The 24,229-nt window shown below is 46.5% G+C and overlaps 1 long non-coding RNA gene across 1 annotated transcript in view; it reads left to right on the forward strand.

Annotated features, from left to right (window-relative positions):
- Positions 1–24,229, forward strand: part of LOC149915357 (uncharacterized) — a 92,692-nt gene continuing 68,463 nt past the window's right edge. The window contains exons 1-2 of the long non-coding RNA XR_016459125.1: positions 1–1,102; positions 8,959–9,031. This is a non-coding gene — a long non-coding RNA (uncharacterized LOC149915357). The remainder of the gene's footprint in view (positions 1,103–8,958; positions 9,032–24,229) is intronic.

Here is a 24,229-nt window from a genome sequence, read left to right on the forward strand (position 1 = left end):
GGGGTGTGCAAAATCGATTTTCTATTCAGTCTCTGTGCCAAGAGAAGATGGCGGCACGGAGCTGTTCCTGCCAGGTCCCCGTCTCCCACTGCTGCCACTCGCCCCGATGCCTCCTGCTGAGCAAAGCCAACGAGCAATGAGGGTAGGGTGACCCCTCCTTGGGCACCAGGATCCCCGCCCCTTTCGTGCGCATTTTCTTTTAATTAATTAATACCGCATTCATTGTCGCTTAATTCCCGTTTCCGTAGCACCCGGGGAGGGGGGGCTGCTGGTGAAGCGGGTGCCGAGGTGCCCACATCTCCTCCCTGCAGAGCTCAATGAGCCCCCAGCACAGTTTGGGACCGTTCCCTGCAGCTCCATAACAACTGATTCCAAGCTGGTTTCCCACGTGCCGGTGCAGAGCCCGTGCTGAGTAAACCTCCTCCTGTCTCCACTGTGATCTGGGGATCTCGGAGCAGGACATGGACTGCAGCCCTCCGTGCTCACAGCTTCCTCTATGTGCAACGCAGGGATCTCCTCTCCTTTCTTTTTGCTCCTTAAGCACGACCTGTAGGCACCTTTGGTGCCCTGCACTGTGGCCCTGATGGGGACGAGGCCAAGGAAGTGTCCAAGGGGCTGGGGCAGAGCAGCCAGGAAACCAGCATGTGTGAGCTACCCTAGTGCTTCTGGGGGCAAAATGGAGCACCAGGCAAATGTGTCTGCATATGTCCTATAGCAGACTGAACCAACGTGACTTAGGGAGGCTGCAATGGCAGCCAGTGCACTTGTCAGCATGGCTCTGTGGTGTGCACTGGACTATGGAGACATCTCCCTATTTTTTAGGGAGTTTCCCCCCACTGTTGGATGGGGACACATCCAAACCCCATCCACTGCGCACCACTACTGAGCTAAGGCAGATTCACTCAAACCCATGCCTGGGGAGGGCAGAAGGGAGGGAGAAAGAACGGGAACAAAAGCTGCAGACCCTCTGTTGGGGACCCCCATGGCGTGGTGTCCCCACGGTGCCGCCGTGCCTTTCCCACTGCCAGCCAGCACTGCAGCATCACCAACATGCGCCCGGCCCGCGTGACTCGCATACGCAATGCAGCCATGCTTAACAAGCGTGAGTAATTATGCCATGTGGAGGGCTGGGGTGTGGGGGGCGGTCGGGGTTGTGTGTGTTTTATGTGTTGATTTCTTTTTTCTTTTTTTTCTTTTCTTTTTTTTTTTTTTTTGGTTGCATTTTCTCCGGTTGTGTTTTTTTGGTTGTTTCTTTTTTTTTTTTTTCTTTCCTCCCCCTACCTTTCTCTCCCAACCCTTACCCCGTGTTGTTGAACCTTGGCCAGCTCCTCGGCGGTGGCTTTGGGAGGGCCAGGGACGTGGGGGTCAGTTGGCACAGCAACTGCTGGTCGGGGACAAAAGGAGGCTTTCGTGGCGGCGGTAGCAGCTGCCAGCCCGAATAGCAAATCCACACGGCTTGGCACCACTCCAGCTTCCTTGAGGGTTGCAGAGGGATGGTGTGTTGGAGGGTAAGACTAGCTAATTAATCTTCCGGCAGGGAACAATGTAATATCAGACAATTACAAAGACAGAATGAAATTACTATAGTGGGAAGGCTGGCATACGAATTTCTCAAAGGATCCATCCCTCACCCGCTGCCGTGTTACTTTATATGTGGGGAAAGCATTGGCTGTACATGTGCTCCTCTGTTGTGTTTTCGTATGAATTGAATGATATGCTTGAGAAAGGGGAGGGGGAATCCAGTCTTGAACGAGGGAGCAAAAGGCATAAAGAGTCGTTCCAGGCAGGAGGGTTCCCACCAACCTGTCGGTGTGTCGCTGATGCTGTGGTCTCATGGGACTGAGTATTTTTCCCGTTTTATCTCTGATCACACCATCGTGCTCACTAGGGAGAGATTTGGGAGGAGAATCTGGCTGCTGTGCAGAGGCAGAGTCACTGCCGTCCTCCTTCCCGCATGGAGGAGCCCTCAAAGAGCTTTGGGAGCTGCTGAAAGTTATTGGGGAAACACACCTACCAGCTCAGTGGTGGTAATTGCCAATAATTAGCTGTAATCACTGCTACCTACAGTCGGGATGCTGTGATGAATAGGGCACTACAAGCCGCATGGTGTAGGCTCCCCGTCTGTTTATTTGCAGTGGGGAAAGAATTAGGGAAGTCTCATTTATCCTGGAGCACAGGAAAGTATTGGTGGGAGCTCAGCCTGTGCAGTATTGCCACTGGAAACCACTCCTCCTCCTCCTTGCATGGCACCCGGGCTGAGCTAATGACTCTCCTCCCCCTGCATCCCTCTCCCAGGATGAGGCTTAATGTGATGGGATCTCTGTGGCTGTCATTAAGAGCCAACGTGTGACCGTTCCAGTTCTCTGCAGCATTGTGCATAGGGATGACTCTGAGACAGGTTTGGAGCAGCTCCAGCTCTGTCTGTGCCTCCCGAGGAACTTGGGTAGGTTTTGTTTGGTGCCTCCATCCAGCTGCTGGTGCAGGGTTGATGTGTAAGCACTGCTGTGAGCCCCTTTCGCCTTTCTCTTGGCACTGAAGCTATTGCAAAGCTTGGGCTGAACTAGCTTTTATTTCTTTAAGGGCATCATAATGCCAAGTGTTGAGCTGGTAAGCTGGGGTCCCTGTCCCAAGATGTAGATGAGCAGCAAGTCCAGTCCATGTCCTGCACCCTGAAAGGCATCCTGGTGGGCACCCACCACGGGTATTGATTATAACAAAACCACATTTCAGCATATTGGATATTGGTCTTAGAATCAGAGTCATTCTGGTTGGAAAAGACCACTAAGATAATCTAGTCCAACCATCAACCCATCACCACCATAATTGGAAATGGAATTGGTAGTTGGGAATGGTGATGTTCCTACTGGGACTGCATGAGGGCCCTCCCCTGCCCTGTCCAGCTCCCTCATCCATACCCAGCTCTGCTTTTGGTTCCAGTTACGTCTGTCCCAGTCCTGAGTGGTCTGAAATGTGCCATATTCAATGATTGACACCAGAGATGTTTCCGTAAAATAATGACTGCATCTTCTTGGTTTTACTTCAAAGTTTCCACTTTATGAATTTTTTATGGGATTTCTTTTGCGCAGAAAGCCCGTAGCACTGAAATTTTACCTTTTAAAGCTAATACAATATGTATTAAAAAAAAAATAATAATAATAACAACTTTCACAAGCAGTTGTCTGAATGGCAGTCACCCAATGTGGTCATGCTCTCTTGCCTGCTCGTGGTCATGCTGTAGGGTACATCCAAACTCTTGTGCTAACAATGGCCCACAGACACGAGCCCTGAAGCAGCAGAAGCTCCTTCATACAACAGGGTGCACGTCCCCTCAGGTCCTGCTGAGCCTCTCCAACTTTGAGTTAGGAAATTTAATTTGTAATAAATCTGCATTACAGTACGAGTAAATCTGCTTCAGTGGCTATAAAAATTAATTTCTTTACCCTAAACATTGTTATATAGCTTTCAAAATGAATTGACTGTGGTTGGTACCCTAGTATGTGCCATTATTGGTAATTAGTGTAACAAAATAACGTAGTTGTAATATTTCCTGTCTACCCCTCCCCCAGCTGGGAGCCATTTCCTATTAGAACATCAGAATTGCAAATGCAAGGCTTGTATGCAAAGCACTCACTTTGATTTCTTTTTGTGTGTTGGGAGGGCGATCCGTCCCTTTCTGTGTCATGGATTCTGGTTTTCCTGGCAGCTTTTCTTTCTGAAAAAGCTTAGGCACAGAGCACTGCCGGAGCCCAGTGCTGGAGGTCACAGCCCTCACGTCCCTGGGGCTCTTCCAAGTTATGGACTTCACCAATGGATCTCCTCTAAACCATCCCAACTGATTTTTTTCTTCCTGAGGTCCGAAGCCTTATCTTCCTCTGCAGCACAAAGGTTAGAAATTTGGTTCTAAGTGAACAAAAGCTGAAATTCTCCTGTGATCTTCTCGCTCTGGGATCCAGGATCCAATTCAAAAGTTGGATCAAAAGCCCAAGAACAAAGAAATGGAGAGCCAAGGGGAACAGTTCTCATGTATCCCCAGTATACGTGTTATTATTTCCTATGTTTCAATGACATGGCAGCTTCAGAAATCTGGATATATGCCCTTGACTTGGTCACCCTATTTATTAGAGCTGAAAAATGCAGGAACTAAGCAATAAAACTGAGTGAGAGATATCTTTGCCACCCTGGAAAACATTCAAGACTGAGCTACAGTAATAATAATAATATCGGCACTGTTCTTGGCCCAGATGTGGATGTTAAATCATAATTTGAAATTCCAGCGAGTCACAAAGGGAAGGGGCTGTGCCAGCTGAAGCCTTTGGTTTGGTCCAAGCTGGCTTTGGTGGCTGAGCCTGGGGTTTTGTGTTTCGGTTTGCAGTTAGCTTAAGCCTGAGGACATGAATTCCCTCCAAGCTGTGTGTGTATATGGGAGAACTCCATGCTGGAAGATGATACGTGGTGACTTCAGAGCTTTCTCCAGTGGTTTCTTTGTCAAGTGATACTGAAGTGGTTCAAAACAGGATTTTGCTGGGAATTAACAGAAGTGGCGTGGCATGTTTTTATGTAAAAACCCTATGGCCATGTCAGGTAGTACCCAGCAGTGCTGTGAAGCCATTGTCCCCATCTGCCCTGTAGGATGAGAACAGCTCTCTGTGTTTCCCTACGACCTTTGCAGTGATGGCTCCTAGCCATGGTGAAAATGGCCCTAGTCCCGGCCAGGAAAAAATGGGATATTTTCTGCTTTTCAGTTTCCTGATTGAAAGCTCTATATCTCAAGAATCTGTTCTGTTCGGAATTAAACATTTTGAAGCCCTTTGACTGCTTTTTCCCATCCTCTTTTTATTGAGAAAAATGTGACTTTTCTGCGATGCCGAACATGTCTTTCCAGCTGGAAGTTTATTTTTCCTTAGCTGCCTCTTCTCATGTCACTGGCAGTAAATTTTGCTGTAGTCTTTGTGCATAGACTTCAAAATGCTCGGATTTTTTCATCAAAGCAGAAAGTTTCTGTTTTTCTTCATACGCATATTTCTGCATTTCTTCTGGGCTCCTCTCCTCCCAACCCAAACCTCTGCATTGCTGCCAGTGCTCTCATCACTCAGCTCTTTCAAAGGACCCATCAAAGTAATTCAGCTTCCTCCTTGGGGTGAGCCTGGTTTGCCTGTCTTTTAATGAATGCTATCACTTTGCAGGAGAAAAATTATGACAACAAAAGCCATTGAAAGTCACTATGGTGAATAAGTTGGTATCGAAGCTGGGCAGGATTCAGATCTGCTGTATGCATGAAAAGCTCAGCAATGTTTGATTTCTGAAATGAAACCAGTCTTGGAGATCCAATAAAACTGAAAAAGCATTTTGGGTCAAATTAAATATTTTATTTCAATAAAATCAAAGTATTTCCAACACATTTCTTTGTTCATTTAATATTTCATGAGATAAGCCTAAAATTAATCACAAAGTTGTTTCTCAGTGGGGAAAACGTTGTGGGTTTGTTGCTTTTTTTTATTTTTTTTTAATAAAAAGCATCTGATAAAAGTACTTTCTTTTTCCTTTTCCAAGCATAACATTTCCCCACACTGAGAATTCGTACGCAAAGCTGTGTCACAACCTTCTCATAGAGGTGGTGCCTCCCTGGCACTGATCCCCAGTGCTGTAGGGATAAAGATGAGTTCTTTCTGTGATACAGAGAATCGTAGAATAGAATCATCAAATGTTGGAAAAGACCTGTAAGATCCCCAACCCAACCCACCATGCCTGCTGACCATCCCTCAGTGCCCCATCTCCATCGTTCTGGAACACCACCAGGGATGGTGACTCCATCACTCCCTGGGCAGCTGCATCACCATTCTTTTGGAGAAGAAATTGTCCCAAATATCCAATATGAGCCACCCCTTCCCTCCCTAGAGAAATAGGTCGATGTCATCTTTTCCTTTTCCCGTGCTCTTACTGCAGTAGTGCTGGATAAATAAATTAGATCAAGGCATGGTGATCACTGCAGCACCTCCTATTGCCCTGAGGACATGTAGTTGCCCATGGCTCTTTGAGTCTTTTACTTCTCATCCTACTTGCTTAAGGGACATTGCCCCATACAACAAGGAGCCGACCAACTGCTCCAGTTGTGCAAATGTATGATTTCCTTACTCTTCATGCTTACATTGAGAGATGTCCTAGGAACTCCAGGAGACAGCGAGGCAAGGTTTGGAGGATCATGTTGGAATTTGTGAATGCCTCTACCCATGGCCTGGGTGTATGTGTGCATTGTTTGTTCGGTTTCATTTTTAAAACGAGGAGATTGCACTTTGTTATTATCATTATTACATAGGCTGCTTCTAAAGCCATGTTTGTTTGTGGCACAACCCCCAATCTCTTGTCCAGACCTTTATTGTGGTAAGTAAAAGGCTTGGCTGTTTGCAGCGATAATAATCGGGCAGTGCAGGCAGGACTGATACAACACAGATCAATTCTCTTTAATGTGGGTCATTTATGCATGTGCTTGCCTGGCTGTATTTCTCCCCTGATGTTAGGCAGATGTGCTATTTATCTGCTTTCTTTGACCCTAAATCACTCTTTGCGGCAAGTTTCCACTTCACCAGGAGTTATGCAGAGGGAAACCAGCTTTGCTTAACCTCTCTGTTTGCACACTGTATTTCTGACAATATAAGTAGTTCACTGGTCAGTGGTCAGACTGGTCAGGCATTGGCACAGGCTGCCCAGGGAGCTGGTGGAGTCACAATCCCTGGAGGTGCTCAAGAAAAGGGTGGATATCACAATGAGGGATGTGATTAGTGGTGTGATGAGACGGGTTGATGGTTGGAATGGATGACCTTAGCAGTCTTTCCAACGTTGATGATTCTATGATGGTTGCACTGGCAAAAATCACCCTGACTGTCATGGTTATGTGGGTTTTTTTTTGCTGCTCATTGCTAGAATGGATGCAGACCTCCCAGGGAAGCAACAGGAGCCAATGCAGGTGCACTCATTGCACGTCCAAGCACAACAGCAATGGGATATTCCCCTTATTCCAGCTGATGCAGAGCTAGCACCACTTCCTCAGGCTGCAACCAGCGCTGTCTGAATGAGGGCAGGAGCAATGCAAACAATTTACTGCCCTGCTGCAAGGATGCCACAGCGAGGCCCATAAACGACCACATAAAGGGAATCTGGGTGGGAGCTGGGAATACACTGACAAACACAATTCTGCCTTAATTTAATCGAACGGTCCATTCAGCAGAGAATATATTGTAAAGCACTCTCAGGTTGGATGGCCTCCTATTGTGCCTGGCCTTTGAAGTGCTGATTAGCTGGGCTGGGAACACGCTGATAAAAAGTTAATTTCTATTTGCTGTTGCTTTGTAATTGGATGAACACGAAAGCAATTAAATATTAAAACATACAAACAAATAACGAAGTCACTGTAATTAGCCAAAGTTTGATCACTGTCATATTTATTTAGAAGAAGATGATACGTCTCAGCAGGTGACATTTTAAATACCCTTGGCTGCTTTGGTGTTGTCTTCAGAGAATGCTGAATAATGTACAGAGGATTTAATTAAACCCCATTGTAAATCAGCTGTGATGACAGGGAAGTGACAGCCACATGTTGAAAAGAGAATTAGGCCACGGCAAGAGAGATTAATTAACTATTTTCTACAGAGTTCAACCTAGGTAGTGTGCCCTGACCTTGTCTGAGAAGGGGAACTTCCCTTCTGATTTGCTCCACTCGAGGTCGGAGGCTGAGCTGCACCCAAAGGTGTCACAGCCCCTCCAAAGTGTGGCTGTGCTGTCTTGTGATAGGGAAACTGAGGCACACAGTCCCAGCTCCCAGCACCTCTGATGTCCACCAGGAGAATGGTGCCAGGACAACAAGCCAAAACCAACTGGGAACCTTCAGAACGCCGTGCAGGGGTCTGCAGGAGAAAGGCTGTCCAAAGAACTGGGATGTGTTTGTAGGGATCTCTGTGAAAGCAGAGATCAGGAAGCCAAGTCCCTTGGATTGGGATCCAAGCCCCCTGGGACACAGCTGGGAGATGGGGGTTGTGATGTGATGTAGGAAGTACGATTTGGGGTGGAAAAAGGCAATAGCAAAAAGGGAACGGCCAACATGTGAGGTTAACAAGCAGCGTTCACAGCTGAAAGTCATCCAGCCCATAATGATCTGTACTGATTTGGTCACTACAAGAGTCATTGTTGGCTGTGGGCAGAGGAGAGGTGTTTGTTTGTGTTAGGTGAGGGCTGATTGCTCCTAGGAGGAGGAACTGGGGTATGTTGGTTTTGGTTTGCTTATTTTTTATCTCTTGATAAGAGAAGCAGTGCTTTGGAAAAGAGGAGACCTCACTACTCTCTATAACTTCCTGAAGGAGGTTGTGGTGAGATGGGGGTTGGCCTCTGCTCCTGGGTGATGGTGATAGGATGAGAGGTGAGAGCCTCAGGTTGTGTTGGGAGAGGTTCAGGTGGGATATTGGGAGGAATTTCAGAAGGTGTGATGAGACTTCAGCACAGCTGCATGGGGAGGTGGTGGAGTCACCATCCCAGGAGGAGTTCAGGAGATGTGGCACTGAGGGATATGGTCTGTGGGCATGGTGGGGCTGGACTGGGGTTGGTTGGCAGTCATGTTTCATGATATGAGAGAGAAAACGTGTGGCAGCATAGCCAGGAACACCTTCAGTCAATGAAAGTACTGCTGCTGGGGGATGGGGCTTAACAGAGGATAAAACACAACTCTGAATGTTGCAGCAGTGCAGGGGGAAGTTGGGCTGGAGATCCTCAACTCAGCAAAATGCTTCCCAGACCTGCAGGCAGCCCCTGCCCTGAGTCTCACCTTACAGTGAGGTGTTGTGAAGCATCTTGCAGCCTCCAGCTGTGAGATAGAAGCTTAAAACACGGACAGATGCTGGATGGTGGGGCTGGCCTGATGCTCGGATGTGGGGTGATTTGGTCTCATTGAGCATTCCATTGAATATTCCACAGGGCCATTGCTGAGCACTGTGGACCCACAGGGAGGATGAGCAGAGCAGATTGGTGCTGCGGTCCCCCTGCCCAGGTAAGGTGTGCCCACCTGGGATGGCAGCACACAGCTCTCGCTGCAGGAGATGATGATTTACACACATGACTTTGCACTTCAAAGCCTGCTTCTCCCCCTCTCTTACCAAAGAAAACTGGGAGGGATTGTACACATTGCAGGGGAAAAAAAAATCATCTTATTCCCAGAGGTGCAAATTAATTGATTCAGCCCAGGAAAAAGACCTGGGCACTGTTACAGCCATCTCCCTGCAGGCATCTCCTCGGTGCTCGGGTCTGATCAAAAATGCAAATAAGATCTGAAGAGGTGGAAGGGATGGAAAGTAATGAGGAAATGTAATATTGTCATGATGCAAACGAGCAGTGCTGCTGTCTCTGAATACAAAAAAAAAAAAAAAAAAAAAAAAATTTTTGAACCTTGAAATGGTCTTGCAGTTCTGCTGGGTGTATGAAGCAGAATGGAAATAGTGATTGTGAGATGGGAAATTTCCCATTAGGGCAGAATGAATGGCTGCACCAGCCCTGGAATGGGGGGTTCAAGCCTTATCCCTATTGAAAAACTGCACCCCAAACTCTGGGGTGCATTGAACCCTTCTGGCTTCACTGTGGCCATCCCTCGGTCTTCCATCTGCAGGAGAATAATTCCACCCTTCCTCACGGGGCTGTTGTAAGGCAAATTAATGTTTGCAAACCACTCGGATGCTACAATAATAAATGCTGGGAAAGCCCAGGAGAAAATTAATAGCTCATTATTTAGAGCAGGACTTCAATTGCATGCCATGCACAGGACGTGGAGCTACGTGTTGAGTGATGAGGATAAAGAAAAATATTGAATAGCTGCTCATTAGGAGAGCACTATCCATCTGGTGTGCGGATGGGGCTTTTTCATGCAGAAAGTGGTGCGTGGCCATTGTTAGGCAATGTGTTCTGATGGATCTGTGTGAGGGGATGGGGTCAGGATTGGGTGCACAGCCCAGATTTTGGCATTTTTCTACTCCCAAGTGCTTGACTGCAACCTGACTGCTCTTTCAACACTGGGGTTGGGTTTAATATATAGCAAAGAGATAAAAATGCCAGTAGATGGCACTCAAGAATATGAAGCATCATTCTCGGGTGTGTGAGAGCAATAAAATGTGTTGTTGTGTACCACAAATGGCTTCCTCTGCACTGCTCCTTTCTGCCTTTACCTGGCCTGTGAGCTCAATGATCAGAGCAGAGAAGAAGCAAGGATGGAAGCACTTGTGAGGAGCTCTGTGCTCTTCTCTGATCTCAATTTTCTTTTTACCCTTTGGGTTTAAATCAAGTCTGGAAATCCTGGCTGTGTTCTCCTCAGCTGACCCCCCTTTCCCCTCCTCCCCCCCTTTTTTTTTCTCCTGCTTTGCTCACAGCTTGTCTGTAAAATGAGATGAGAACTTAATTTGAAAGCTGAAGTTAATTGACCTAAATAAACTAAGAGCCTTCTGTTGGCTTTATGGGTGGGGAAACCTGCATAACCCTAACTCTCCTTAGCCAGAATGGTTTTCATAGTTCAAGCTGCTGCTGTTTACTAACAGCTTTTATGGCACAGCACTGTTTCTGCCATCCCAAAATGAGTAGGGCTGTGTCCATATAGCCAGTCATTGTGGTGACTTAAAGTGCTCTTTGCACTGATGCCATTTTTCTCGACCACCCCCCCCTGGGCTAGGCTGAAGGATGCTCAGCTCACAGTGATGCAGTGAGAGGGGCTCACAAGCTTAGATCCAACACAAAGGGTGTTGGGGTGTGCCAAATAAGAACGCTTTTCTCAGCCAAACCTCTCTGTGGGCAAAGTAGGAACCAGGGGTGGGAGGAGGGGTGGGAGCCCTCTGGTGGTGAGGATTTCATGGTGTGTGTTAGGGAAGATAAAACTGAATTAAACGCACGTGTACACTTCTATACCATATATTCATGTGTTTTGTGTGGATGTGGCTGGGAATGACCAGTGACTTTCTGCTTCCAAAGCCCTAATGTGGTGCTGTAGCATCAGATGACACAGCATTTGCCTTTCCTCAAGTGAATCAGCAGGTGGAGAATTACCAATGTACTTCTAAACCTGGTTTGGTGTGACTTCCCTGGCACGTTAGCCCAGTGCTGACAGGCCACCAAAATCTGTTCAGTAGGGGATGGCAGAGCAGCCCAGCAGGAGGACGAGTCCCTCTGTGTTGGGTGTGGAGGTGTTTTGCAGGAAAATCGTGGCACTTGGTTTTGTTGAACACCAGTAGATTCTCACGTGCCTACTCTTCAAGCCTGTCCAGATCTCTCTGGATGCCATCCTTTCTCTTGTGTCAATGCACCACTCTGCTTGGTGCCATCAGTAAATCACTGAGGGTGCACTCGATCCCACTGTCTGTGTCATTGCTGAACAGCATCGATCCAACATAGACCCCTGGGGGACACCTCTTGTGACCCCCCTCCACCAGGTTGCAGAGCTGTTAACCACAGCCCTCTGGCTGCAGCCATCCAACCAATTCCTTATCCAGCAAATACTCCAGCCTTCACATCCATGTTTTTCCAATTTAGAGATAAGGATGTGGTGCAAGACCGTGTTAAAGGCCTTGTAAAATTCTGAGTAGACAACATCAGTTGCATTTTCTTTGTCAAACATGTTGGAGCAAGGGGATGTTGGGAACCATCAGAGTGATCTCAGCTTTGGTTTGGATGGGAAACACTTCTGCAGTAACTATTTCTACAAGCAGAGAGTAGGAAGGGAGGAGCCGGGCTGCAAGATGCTCAGCCAGGAGACTGGGGATGGCTTTCCTTGGTCACTGCTGCTTGTTTTTAGTAGGTACTGGGAGAGAGGGCACTGATGGCAGGATTGGCCTGGGATGTCAACTTTGTTCAGATGGAGCTCTGGGCTGTTCTTCAGTTGTAGTTTTATGGCAGGACTTAATGTGACCTCAAATTTGACTAATTACTGGTTACGTGAGAAAAGGGCAAATAATTGGAGCTAAGGAAGATGCCTTGCAGGAGGTAAAAGATCTATTGTGCAGCGTGACCTGGAGACCTGATGGCACCCTCAAGATCCTTGCATCCTGCTGGGTCTCCTGAGAAAAACATGAACTGCCCCAAATCTCCTTCTATGTCAATGAATGTAGAAACCCCTTGGCTGTGGGGTACGAAGTCCCAGGTGTGGGTGCTGCTGAGCAATGTGCTTCCTGGGCTGATGATGGCACCTCCATGCAAAGCAGAGGCAACATCTGCTTCAGGACTTTCATTTCTTCCATGTGTTATTGCAGTGAGTGAAATAAAAAGGAGCAGAGCTAGGCAATGTCATCTGCTTGAAAAGCTGGGCCAGGCCTTGTACCTGTTGCTGCAGGGACGTTGCTCTGTGACAGTAATTGCAATAATTAAAGCCCATTGTAATGGAGGTAAAATCACTGGCCGGGGATTGTCACATCAGATAGCAGTGGAAAACAGATGTTCCCCACTACATTTGCTCTCTAAGTGGAAGCACAACAGATGCAAAACAGCATTAAAATGGTATCATGGCTGTAAATACAGCTTCTAATTATTGCACCAGGTAATGTCAATTGCAACATCCAGATTTCTCCCAAGGATGCTCTGCAAGCAGGTGGGATATACAAAGTCCTTAAAAAGATGGATTTGTTGGGTTTTTTTCCCCCTCTCCCTTTAATTCAGTATATGCAAACTTGCCCACTTTGAGCAGCAGAGGAGGGTGCCACAGCCTTTTGTCTAGGGTTTCTTTGGTACATGGTACTGAGAATTACAGCACAGAACTTTGGGGATGGGGAGAGGTGAGTGGAGAAGGAATGGGGATAGCATGAGCAGGAAGGGAAAAAGGGTGCAGAAAGACTACAAGAGACCCATAGCCAGCCCCATAACTCCCAAGGGGTCAGCTAAGGGCACCCCAGTGCTATTTTATCCCTCCATCCCTGGGATGTCTTCAGCTGACCCCTGGGAAGTTATGGGGCTGGCTATGGATCAGAGGGACTTGGGATCCTCCTGGCTGTAGCAAGTTTAAAATTTCTGCTTGGTTCTATTGCTGGAATGCAACAGGGTGTGCATGCAGCCTGGTGGAGACAGATGAGGAGCAGGGATGGGTTTGCTGTTTGCACACACCGTGAGAGCTGCAGCATGCAAATGGAGCCCTCCCACTTCCCTCCTGATCAAATTAGGAGAGAACAACAACAAGTGCACTAACTAATCAAACCCTGGTTTCAAAGTGATTATTGTAAATTGCAACCATAATTCTACTAATGGCAGCCATCTAAAAAGAAAATTTCAAAATGAATAGAGCCTCCTTTAGGCAAAATAATAAGACAAAGAAATAGGTGCTGTTCCACCCCGTCCTCCTTAGTGGGCAAGAGAGTAAGGGGTGAGCACTGAACCTGGCAGTGGTGGAGCAGCTGCTTGTCTCACTGCTGCCTGCATTGCATCCTGGCCTGGGGCAGCTTCTGTGGGTGCTCCTGGTGCCAGCAGGCACTTCCCTGCCTTGCTGTGGGCAGCAGCCCTGTGCACCTTTGCAGCAGTTTCCCTGGCAACAGAGTCCTCCTGCCAGCAGGCTGCAATGTCAAAAAATAAAGCAAGATGACACCACAGCTCCTTAAAAAAAAAAAAAAAGAGAGAGAGAGAGACGATGTGCTGTGCCCTTTTTCCAGCTCCTGTGGTGTTCTTATGGGATGCCTGGGCATCCTTTTGTGCAGGGAGGAGCAGCAAGTACTGTGCTATAGAGATTCCCCACTGCCACACGTGTGACAAAAGCTTTCATCTCACTGAGGGTTTTCTGGTATCCTGGTCATCCTTATGGAGCTTCTGTGCTACCTGCAGTAGGGGCTGTGGACCCATGGCCTCACCCCAAGGCTTGTGCTGAAGGCTCTTACTGCTGTGGGGAGATGCTTGCTGTGTGTTTCTTGGAATTGCGTGGTGTTGTTTGGTGGTGGCTTAATGAGGAGCATCTCTCTAGAAGGTCTGGTGTGAAGTTAACCCTGCTTGCTGCCCGTAGCAACAGAGCTTAACTTGTTTTTGTCTTGTCCATTTGCTATTTTTTGGGGGCCGTGAGTAGATCTTGTTGGATGGATTTCCCATTCATCTTCCTGCTTTGTCTCCACTTCTTCCTCGGTGCAGTGTTTTCCTCCAAGAGTGTCGGCTCGATCTCCAGAGCTGACCACCTGTTTCTCTCCTGCTTTTTGGTAGTTCTCCCACGTGTATGAGTTCCTGCAGTGCGTGAGAAGTAGCTGGAGATTGGATGTAACTGCTAACAAGGCACTGAATCAGTTAAAGGCATTTACACCTTTCAAAGAAAATGCAGCTCATTTCTTTGACTGATGCTCCTTAGCTTCTACTTTGAGCAACTCACAGGCAAGGCAGAAGTGGTTTTTGGGTCTGTCTGATGGCCATCAGGAGGATTTCTCATCTGATTTAAGAACTCACTAACTAACCAAAACAAACCTGGAACATGTAGGGACTAGAGAGCTTAGGCAGCACAGCAGAAAGCTCTCAAGTATCTGCTGCTCCTTGAAAGCTAGACACAGGTGTAGACACTCACAGAGATTATTTGTACAGGTTAATCCCAGTGGTGCTGGGGACTCTTGTTTCCCATGCCATGCTGTCTTTTTCTGTAAGTCTATGAAGTCTGTCATGCTAAGACTTTTTATTCTGATGACTTTGACCAGCCCTGAACTCCTTTTTGGAGCTGCTTTGGGTAAATCCTGCAGATTTTACAAGGTATCTTTGCACCTGTGCCTTGTTTTCCAGTGAAACAGGGCAAGACTTTCCTTATGTTAAAAGCAGTTTGTTTAACTTTGCTTTCCAGTATACAAAACCTGGTTTCTCATTGCTGTGTTTCCTCTCAGGCATCTGGCCTCCCAAACTTAGCATTGTGCATGAGCAAAAGTCATGGCTGCCCCTTCTCCACACGTGGGGTGAAAGTGGAAACCTTCAGCTGCACACACTGGGATGTGTTGAGTAAACCACACGTTTCCCAAACACATTTCTCCTCCGAAGCAGTTCTGCTTCTTCCAACTTTCAGGTTAAGTTCACTCAGTGGGTAGAGTAGGAGCAGAGCTCCTACTTTCATTTGCTGCTGATACCTCTGTTTGTATCTAATCTGTTTTATTAAGCCAGGTACTCATAATAATAAGTATTTGGGCCCATGTTGTTTGATATTCATGCTAACCCATCGGGGTTGAATGCATTCACCTGCTCTTTTGATTACCATAAATATTTGATAACCTGGCTGTTGCTGGCTGTAGGAGAGGTCTTATCTCTGTTCTTGGGGGAATTTGTTCCTCTGGCTCAGGGATACCTCCCTAATGTGAAGAAGATAATTTCTATGGAGAGGCTTATCCTGTGTACTGGGCAAGTCTTGGGACTATAGAGTTACCAGGTAGGCACTGTTTTTTGTTTCTGTGCAAGACAAACATTTCTTAGCTAGCTAATCCACTGCTGCTGTCTTCATGTGCTTACTTGGAGGGATCCTCCTTTCCTTGGGGTCTGTTAGTGCTCCCACGACTTAAAGATCTTGTTGCCCTCCTCTGTCAGGAAGGAAAAAGGCAAGGGAAGGCAAACGAGCTAATCAGAAGGAGAAAAATAAAGGGAAAGAGAAAAGATGTGATAGAAAATTGGAACTTCTCTCAATGAGTGAGGAAACACAGAAAATACTGAGGAGAAATAATTCCTAATGGTGGTTTATTGTGTGTACAGAAAACCAAACCCAGCTTCTTTGTATGACGTGCTACTTTCTTTGTTTTTCTCCCAGATCCATTAAAACCTCAGAAATATACAGGAGTCTATTAAAGTTTCCAGGAGAAAGCCAAGTTGGGTCATTATCACTAAATGGCTCTTTTGTGGGCTGTGTTAGAAGAGTAAAGCTCTTACGTTGGTTCTTAGTGCAAACATTCCCAAAGTGCAAAACCAAGCCTTACATCAAGGCTAACATGCTGCTGAGGGGGAGTTTTTGACTCCTGCTCTGTGCTAACGCCCCATTTCCAAGACTGGTTGTGCCCCAGACACTTAGAAGGCAGCATCTCTGGAGCCCTGTTTGACTTTCTACTGATTGAGGAGACCCTAAAAGAATGTAGAGCACTGATTCTCTCTGATTGAGAAGTTTTGTAATGTTGTGCAAGACCAGCTCCTCTGTCACGTTGCCTTTCGAGAAGATGAGGGAAGCAGATCCAGACCCTTGTCCCACGGGATGGCAGCACAACCAGCTCTGTCTCTTGGAAATGAAGAGCAGGGGCAGTCAAGAAAGAGATTTGCTGGGATCTGGTAGTTTTTACTGTCATATTTCTTGGTCTGTTGCCAAGCAGATACAGTCTGTGCTTGGGGAAAACAATGGGATGAGTCAGTCTTCTCTGCTCAGGTTGTTACAGGCACCTCTTGCAGGCTCTTATATGGGCTCTTCTTAGTGGATCTGAGTGCTTGGTTCCAAGTTGTCCTGCTGCTTGTGGTAGGACAGCTCTGTAGCCACAGGGTCTGGCCATCTTTACCCATCAAATCCAGTCTTAGATACTTAGCAGACATAGGAAATTAAAACCTCTTCAGCCTCTGGGAGAACTGCTCATCTCTGAGTCAGAGGCAGACAATTCTTGGAGGCTTTTGCTCAAAAAATTGATCCAGTATTGGATCAGCAGCAGAGGAACATCATGCCTATGTGGTTTGTACAACACTTGGCTTCTCTTGCAAGGAGTGCAGGGGTCAAGGTGCACAGGGTGGTACACCTGCTGGCTCAGCTGGGTTTGGGTTTGCAAGTAGAAAGAACTGCATGGAACTGCATCGGGGGGGGGTCAGCCTGGGTATCAGGAAAAGGTTCTGCCCCAGAGGGTGGTGGGCATGGAGCAGCTCCCCAGTGGGCACAGCCCTGAGCTGCCAGGGCTCAGAGTGTGTTGGGACACCACTCTCAGCCATAGGATTTGGGTTGTGGATGCTCTTCTGGGTCACCCCCCATGCTCTAGGTGTTCAGTTTTGTGGATGGGAATGATGCCCAGGCATGCACTGACAGCTGTCGCAGCATCTTTGGTGTTGCAGCTGATTCTTGCTGAGAACAAAGCACAATGCTTTTCTAATGCTGTATTATATTTTAATGGCAACCAGCTGGTGAGTGGTATAACCTGGACCCACAAGGGTGCTGGCTGCCTGTATAACCCACACCTGTCTGCTCGTCCTTATGAGAAGCTGAGTGAATAAATATCCTGAAAATGTGAGGAGCGTGGGAAGGTCTGGGCACGGCAGCAGTGTGTGCCCAGACTGCCTGGCTCTCCTGTTTGCAGAAGAGCTGCTCCATGGCAGAAAAATAAGGCAAGCCTGAGGCTTGGTCTGCGTGGAAATTTCCCAGTCTTTTTAATCTATTGCTCATAAAGATTTGATGAATGCATTGTGATCCAGAGAGCTGCTATTCTCTGGATCATGCAGTCAGCCTGTGTAATGAGAACAAAGTTCTTGAGTGGCTTACCTGCCTAGAAAATGCACCCATTGCTTTTAAGAGGGTAGCATGCCTACCAAAAATAGAAGCTCAGGGCTTCTGTTTTTCATATATACCATCATGGTTGCTTGAGGTTGGAGATGGGACTTATCAGAACTGGAAGCTGTATCTTGCATATGGAGTTGCAAATAGCAAATCCAATGGAGCTATTAATTTATTTTTTTTTCCTAAGCCTATTTTCTGCTAAAAAAGTGAGTTTGAATGCAAGTTGTTACCTGGTTGTTAATTACCTGGTGGTTTGTAATCAATTCTACCCTAGTGGGCATGAAAACAGCCAGTTCAGTGTCATAACTGAGAAAATACAAGCAGGGAAATGTCTCTGTACTCAGACAAAAGGAGTCTCAAGCACTCACATCCATAGCTATTTTCAGTGCTAAACGTGAAAGATATTAAGATTTTCTAGATGTTTTACTCCTGCTTGGAAAGCCTGTGCTGTTTAACTCTGTAACTACCTGTTTGTTATTTGGATGAATTAAACACCGCTGCACTCGTTAGCATTTACAAGAGCTTAGTAACACAATCAGGCACTAATGCATTCATTTTCTACTTGACTGCTCATTCATTGAGATGTTAGTACATAGGAAGAATATGATCAGGGTGACTGTGGGATGAACTAATCAATTCATAATGAATAACCCGAAAATACAGATGTCTGAAGGAGACTTCCTTTGCACTGAGCGAACTCAGCAGAACTGAAGCAGGGAGGCTGGAGGTGACCCTAACAAAGAGCTCCATCTGGAGCAGGGGTCCCTGTTTCTGTTCCCTGTGGTGCTCCAGGGTTCTGGTTGCTCCTCCCTTGGGGAAGGTGTACATCACTGCTGTAAGGCTGGACGTGTTGTGCATGTAGACATGCAAGGCTCAAACATCCCCTCCTCATCCAGCCTTATTGATACTGCTGGGATGTGCTTTCTTACACTTGGACAAGGAAATGCTCCTCCTCTCTTCCTTTTGGGACCTCTTTGGTTCCTACAGACTAGAATGCCATCCGGATCATGCTGATTAGCATTGCGAGTGAAACCATTTCTGTTCACATCCTATATTTCTTATGTATGAGTAGGATCAGGGCTTCTGCCTTAGAGAAAGCTCCCACCTCCTGAAACTGGGAGTGGTGCATAAAATCCTAGAATCATAGAATGGCTTGGGTTGGAAGGGACCTCCTGGGAAGGAGTCCAGTGTTGTCCAGGAGCACTTAAATGATCCCATCACTATGATGATTCCCATGTCTTTTGCTGTGAGTGATGGCAGGGTGATTCTTGTCATAGGATCGTTAAGGTTGGAAAAGACTGCTGATATCATCCAGTCCAGGGAGAGGGCAGAGAGATTTAGTATGGGCAGGGGATGTTCAGCCTGAGCAGTGCGTGGCTGCGTGCTTCTCTCTGTGTGGGATTTTGCTTCCCCCTTCTTTCACCCCCTGGCGTTCTTTATTGTCTCTTGCAGGTAGATCACTCATTGCTATAAATTTTCTTATCTCCAGTGCTTTTCCAATTATGGATAACAACAGGAAAGCAGTCATTGGTTTCTAAAAGGTCATCAAGATATAGGGCCCGATTGGGAAGGGGATGACTTATGGAGTTAGCTTGTGTAAATCTGGGGAAGTTTTATGCACAAGTCAGGCACGAAATGTAAGTGAGATTCATAAAAGACAGAGATTTACGCTGGTTTCAGTTAGAAGGAATCAAAATGGTTATGAAAATTTCCTCTCTCTATGCCTGTGCACGCGAAGAATGAGATTCAATTGTGGTTTTCAAGTGCTGGAAAAGGGTCGTCCTGGATTGTGTACAAATGTCTGTCCAGAAGATGCGATGATTTGGTTGGTACTGAGGTGTCTGGCAGCAAAGAAAGGTGTTGGGAGCTGCCATGAGCTCCTTAACCTTCTGACTAATGCACGAAGTCACTTCTGTCACAGCTGTCTGAACAATACATTTGCCAATTAAGTTAATTCAATCAGATCCCATGTAGCCAGCAGAAAGGGCAGAGCAAATCCAGGTGAGGGAGAGAGCAGAGTCCAACTTCTCCTCTTTGTCACACGCAGGCAGAACAAAGAGTGCGCGTGTGTGTGTATAAATATTTATGAATAATTGTGGTGTCCAGTCACAGTATAATTGGTGACTCCAGAGCCTGTGTCCTCTCTACCTGCATGAATGGTGACTCCCAAGATTTTCCCCAAATCTTGGAAAAATAGCAATTCTTGGTTGGAATGCAGCATGTGAGGATCCAGGCTCCTCTCTGATCAGTTTCACCCCACCAGGCGACCCAAGTTCTGCCAAGAGGAGGACATGATTCTGCCTGAGAAAAGATGGAGCCATGGGAGCTGCCCTGTGGCTGGTGTGATGAGAACTCCATTGTGCTTTGTCCGGTTTTGTTGTGTTATGTTGAGATCTGGCTTGCTGCCTATCTCTCTTGCCTCTGTAAATATATCCATAGCCTCCAGAAGGTCATGGTCAAATCCAGGAGATTCCAGATTATCTTCCTTATATTAAACCTTTGGATGTGGTTTAGTGGGCAGTATTGGTGGTAGGTGGATGGTTGGACTGGATGATCTCAGAGGTCGTTTCCAACCATAATGACTCCATGATTATCCCACAGTATCTCAAAAGATTGTAAGAATGCTCATGGCTGCAACATCCCCTCTCCAGTATGGGGCTTGGGTAGAGCCCAGACCTGGTAATAGCTCTCTCCTCCAGACAGGAGGAGGTAAGAGCAAAATTTCTATTATTAGTTACACTTTTTTTACCCCTTTTTTCCTTGCCCTGTTGGCAGGACAAAGAATGGCAACAGCTTCCAAGTGCCGGCTTCCAGATTGACACCGAGTGAATGCGGCCACTCGTAATCACTGCCTGCGAGCATTTATCACTTCCACAGATTAGAACGTGGGGAGCAGGTGTCTGACCTGCGATGACAACAACGTGAAGTGGTGGTAGGGAGGAAGGAAATAGATAAGATGTCATTTTTCAGCACAGTTTTTTTTCCCTTTAATGCGCCCCTAGATTATGGGAAACAATCACGGGATGCAGAGCGCCGGTGTTTTATGGTGTTAGTAGGGTTTAAGGTTTTAGGTGAAGAAAAAAAAAAAAGTGGTGTTGGATTCTCTATATTATGGAGTATTTATAGCACACACTAAGTTTTTTTTTTTTTAATTTATTTACTTGGGACAAGACAGATAAATGGGATTCTATATCCTAGCGTTTTTATCCAGAGGAAATTAAAAGGAGTAGAGTCCTCTTGAACTTGGCCTCCACTTAGGGCAGAGAAATGACACAGAAATGACCCTCCTTAGATTAAAGACCTGCTCATGCCTTGAAGGAGGTGGTAGAAATCAGTCTGTGAAAAGAAAGCGTTTCCTCCTTTTGTATTTTCCTCTTCTCCTTAACTCTGTATTTTTCTCACTAAAAGTACCACAAAGAAAATAAGAAACAAAACAATTTTTCTTTGGTATCTTCTACTCTTAAACACTCCTTTTGTGACCTACGGGTGCTGCTTCAAAGCTGACTTCAGTTTTTCATCACTGAGCATATTTTAAGATGGATGCTGAAAGCAGCTTTAAGTTTCCCAATCTGCAGTTTGGAGTTTAAAACCTCATCTCTCATCTTAATAACGGTAATTCTGCTCTGAACTGCTTTGCTTGGCAAACATCCTGTGCATTTAAACATCACAACGTCACGGGGTCAATGAGTAAAAACTGCTGGAACTCAGATCCAGTTCTTAAATATTGCATGGATCCAAGCTTTGAAACCTCATTGGAGATCCAGTGTTGCAATTTGGGGGTGGGAAAAGAAGCTGAGGGGAGAGGGAGGGATGCAGGGCATCACACTGAATATGAGAGAGATGCTCATCCTCGCACCTTCAGCTTCTCTGCTCTGCCTGCTGGGCAGTGCTTTGTTGGTTAATGCAGCAGATAAGCACTCAAAGATTCTTCTTCCAAATGATCTGAGTGTTGGAAAAACATGATAGCAGGAGGGAAGGGTTTCCCTACCACCCAGCACTTGAGAACAGCTTCTGCAAGGATTGATTTCTCCCCTCTCTGTTTGATTTGGTTGACTGGTACTATGTAACCCTAGGTAAGATTTGGAGCCAGAAGCCACTTACAATGGGTCTCTATCTTCTTGTTAAGTGGAATCAAACTAGATTTTTCTTCTCTGCAAATTTCCAAGCAGTGCACCTGTAGCACATCTTGACTCTTGAATCATTAAGGTTGGAAAGAATGCTGTCGTCAAGTCCAACCATCCATCCTCCACCACCATACCACTAAACTGTGTCACTCGATGCAACATCCACCCTTTTCTTGTGCTTCTCCAGGGACAGTGCCTCTGCCACCTCCCTGGGCAGCCTGTGCCAGTGCATCGCTGCTCTTTCTGAGAAGAAATCCAACTTGAACCTCCCTTTGTGCAACCTCAGGCCATTCCCTCTCCTCCTATTGCTGCTTTTTGGGAGCAGAGACCAACCTCCACCTCATCAGAACCTCTTTTCAGAGAGTTGTAGAGAGCAATGAAGTCTCCCCTGCTCCTCCTCATCTTGTCCAGACTGAGCCATCCCAGTTCCCTCAGTCACTGCCCATAAGACTTGTGCTCCAGAACCCTCCACCAGTCACAGTGTCCAAGGCCAAGTGCCAGCATCCCCAGTGCAAAACAGGCCTCATCCTTGCCAGCCCTCCAAGCATCCTTTATGTGTTAAGGAACAGCCTGTGGGGAAAGTAGTTTGCAGCTGAGAGAGGGAGGAGCAGCGTCTCAGGAATGCAAGCCTTCCCTGAACAGAAGAAAAATCCAATGAGCCCCTACAGCAATGGAGGGTGTGGGGAGGGGAAAAGAAGTCCTGCACTACAACGATGTGCAGGGATTGCCTCTGTGTGCACCCATTTCTCTCTTGTGCAAGCAGAAGCACGGTGTGTGCAACAGCACAGCCCCTCTGGTCCTCGATGTGCTGCGTTGCACCTCGGTGCCAGCAGGTGATCTCTGCAGGGTCAGACCAGCCCACAGAGCACAGCTCTTGGTCGTTGAAGGTCGAGCTGTCAGAAGTGACAAGGGGGAAGAATTTAGAAGCACACCTCTTGTCCTTGCTGGGGTGATCTTTGATAGAAATGCTATGGGAGGTTTTTCATATCTAAATACGAGTAAGGGTAAAATTTTGGAGGTAGCGGCAATGAAACCAAGGATTTTGTTTGTCTCTGCCTATACCAACCTTCTGGCTAGCAATCTGAATAGAAATAATAACTCAAAAGGGAAGATAATTGAATTAAACAGGTAACAAAACTGGGGGAAAAAGGCTTCTGATGAAAGAGAGTGGCTTGGGAAAAAGTAGAGGAGGTGGCAGGGAAAAGCAGCGCCTCTCTTTAAATTGTCAATCTCTCAGGGCAAGGTTGCTGCAGACATAATGAGTGTCCTAGTGAATTATCTCCCACTTTTATTGTCTGTTGCTACCATGGAAAGATGGGGAGGTGGGGAAACTAACTTTTTTTTTTTTTTTTTTTTTTTGAATTTGGACAGACTTAAAGAAGTGGCATCAAATTTGAAGGGCACCCAATCAATCTGTTGTCCTAGCTGCATGAAATTGTATTTCCCTGCCACTTCATATCTTATTTGCAGCAGCTGGGCTGTAAGTCATTGGTGATAACATTCTTTATTATGCAGCCGTGTTTATGAACTGTGCCTGGAAAGAGATGATAGAAATATGCAGCAATATGCAAAGGGGGGGCTGCTGGGGGAGGGGGAATAAATGCTAGTTGCTAGGGCAACCGTGGGGCTATTTTGGGCATCAAATTTTACAGATGATGAAAAGCATTTTCATGTGATGGTTGGTCTCTCTGGGAAGAGAAGGGGAGAGAGGGCACACAATAAACCAGGAAGATAATAGTCAAGAAGGCAGTCATTTAATTTTTTTTTTTTTAATATAAATACATGTATAGTTTCAGCTATCCCAAAAGCACATTAAAACCAAAGGAGTTGGCACCTCCCAGCAAAGGAGAGGGGTTTGGGATAACCACATAGGCAATGGCATGCTGGTGGGTTGGAGGCTCTCCCAAAGGGGCCGCTGGCCCCAGGCGAAAGTCTCCAACCTGGAGCAGCCAAGGTGTTTCCCACCATGTATATGGGATGGCTGCTCTTTCTCTAGCTCCGTTGTGGTGATGCTTCTTTTAATTAGGTTTTGCTGGAATTGTGTTGGCTCTGAAGAATAACCAAAGTAGGAGCGCTGTTTGTTGTTTGAGTCACACTTAAAATCCCTGGGACTCTGCATACGTTGGGCATTGAGCTGGGTAAAATGAACAGCAACTGCTTTCAGCCTGAAACCTCTTTCAACTCCAACATAACGTGACTCCCTTATTGCTCTGAAGTTGTGTTTTTAATTAAGCCGTTATCAGGAGCGGTGAGATTCTTCTCGAATAATTAAATCAAGGTAGTTTAGTGACTAATTGTGAAGCGAATTGCTGAGACCATAAGGCTGCTGTTGAGACAGCCTGTTTTCTTTCAGAAAATTAATCCAAGTGATGTGTGCAGCTCAGAAAGTAGAGCACCCTGCTGGATACCGGGCATGCTTTGTTTCTTAGAACTGCATCTTTCAAATTCTGCCTCCCTGCCTTTCGGTTTGCTTCTCCACAAACGTGCTTTGCTGCTTTGTTGTTCTTTTTCACCTGTTGCCCTGCAAAGCTCAGTGCAGAAGGCTGCAAAGGGAGCCTGCAGCAACCTGGTTACCAAACAACATCACCACGGTCCTGATGTGATGAGATCGTGTGTGTGCATGGAGCAGGACTTTATAGTTGGGATTTCCCAG

Source organism: Phasianus colchicus, chromosome 20 (genome assembly GCF_987193195.1).
Source record: "Phasianus colchicus chromosome 20, bPhaCol1.hap1.1, whole genome shotgun sequence".
In the NCBI taxonomy this organism is placed as follows: domain Eukaryota; kingdom Metazoa; phylum Chordata; class Aves; order Galliformes; family Phasianidae; genus Phasianus; species Phasianus colchicus.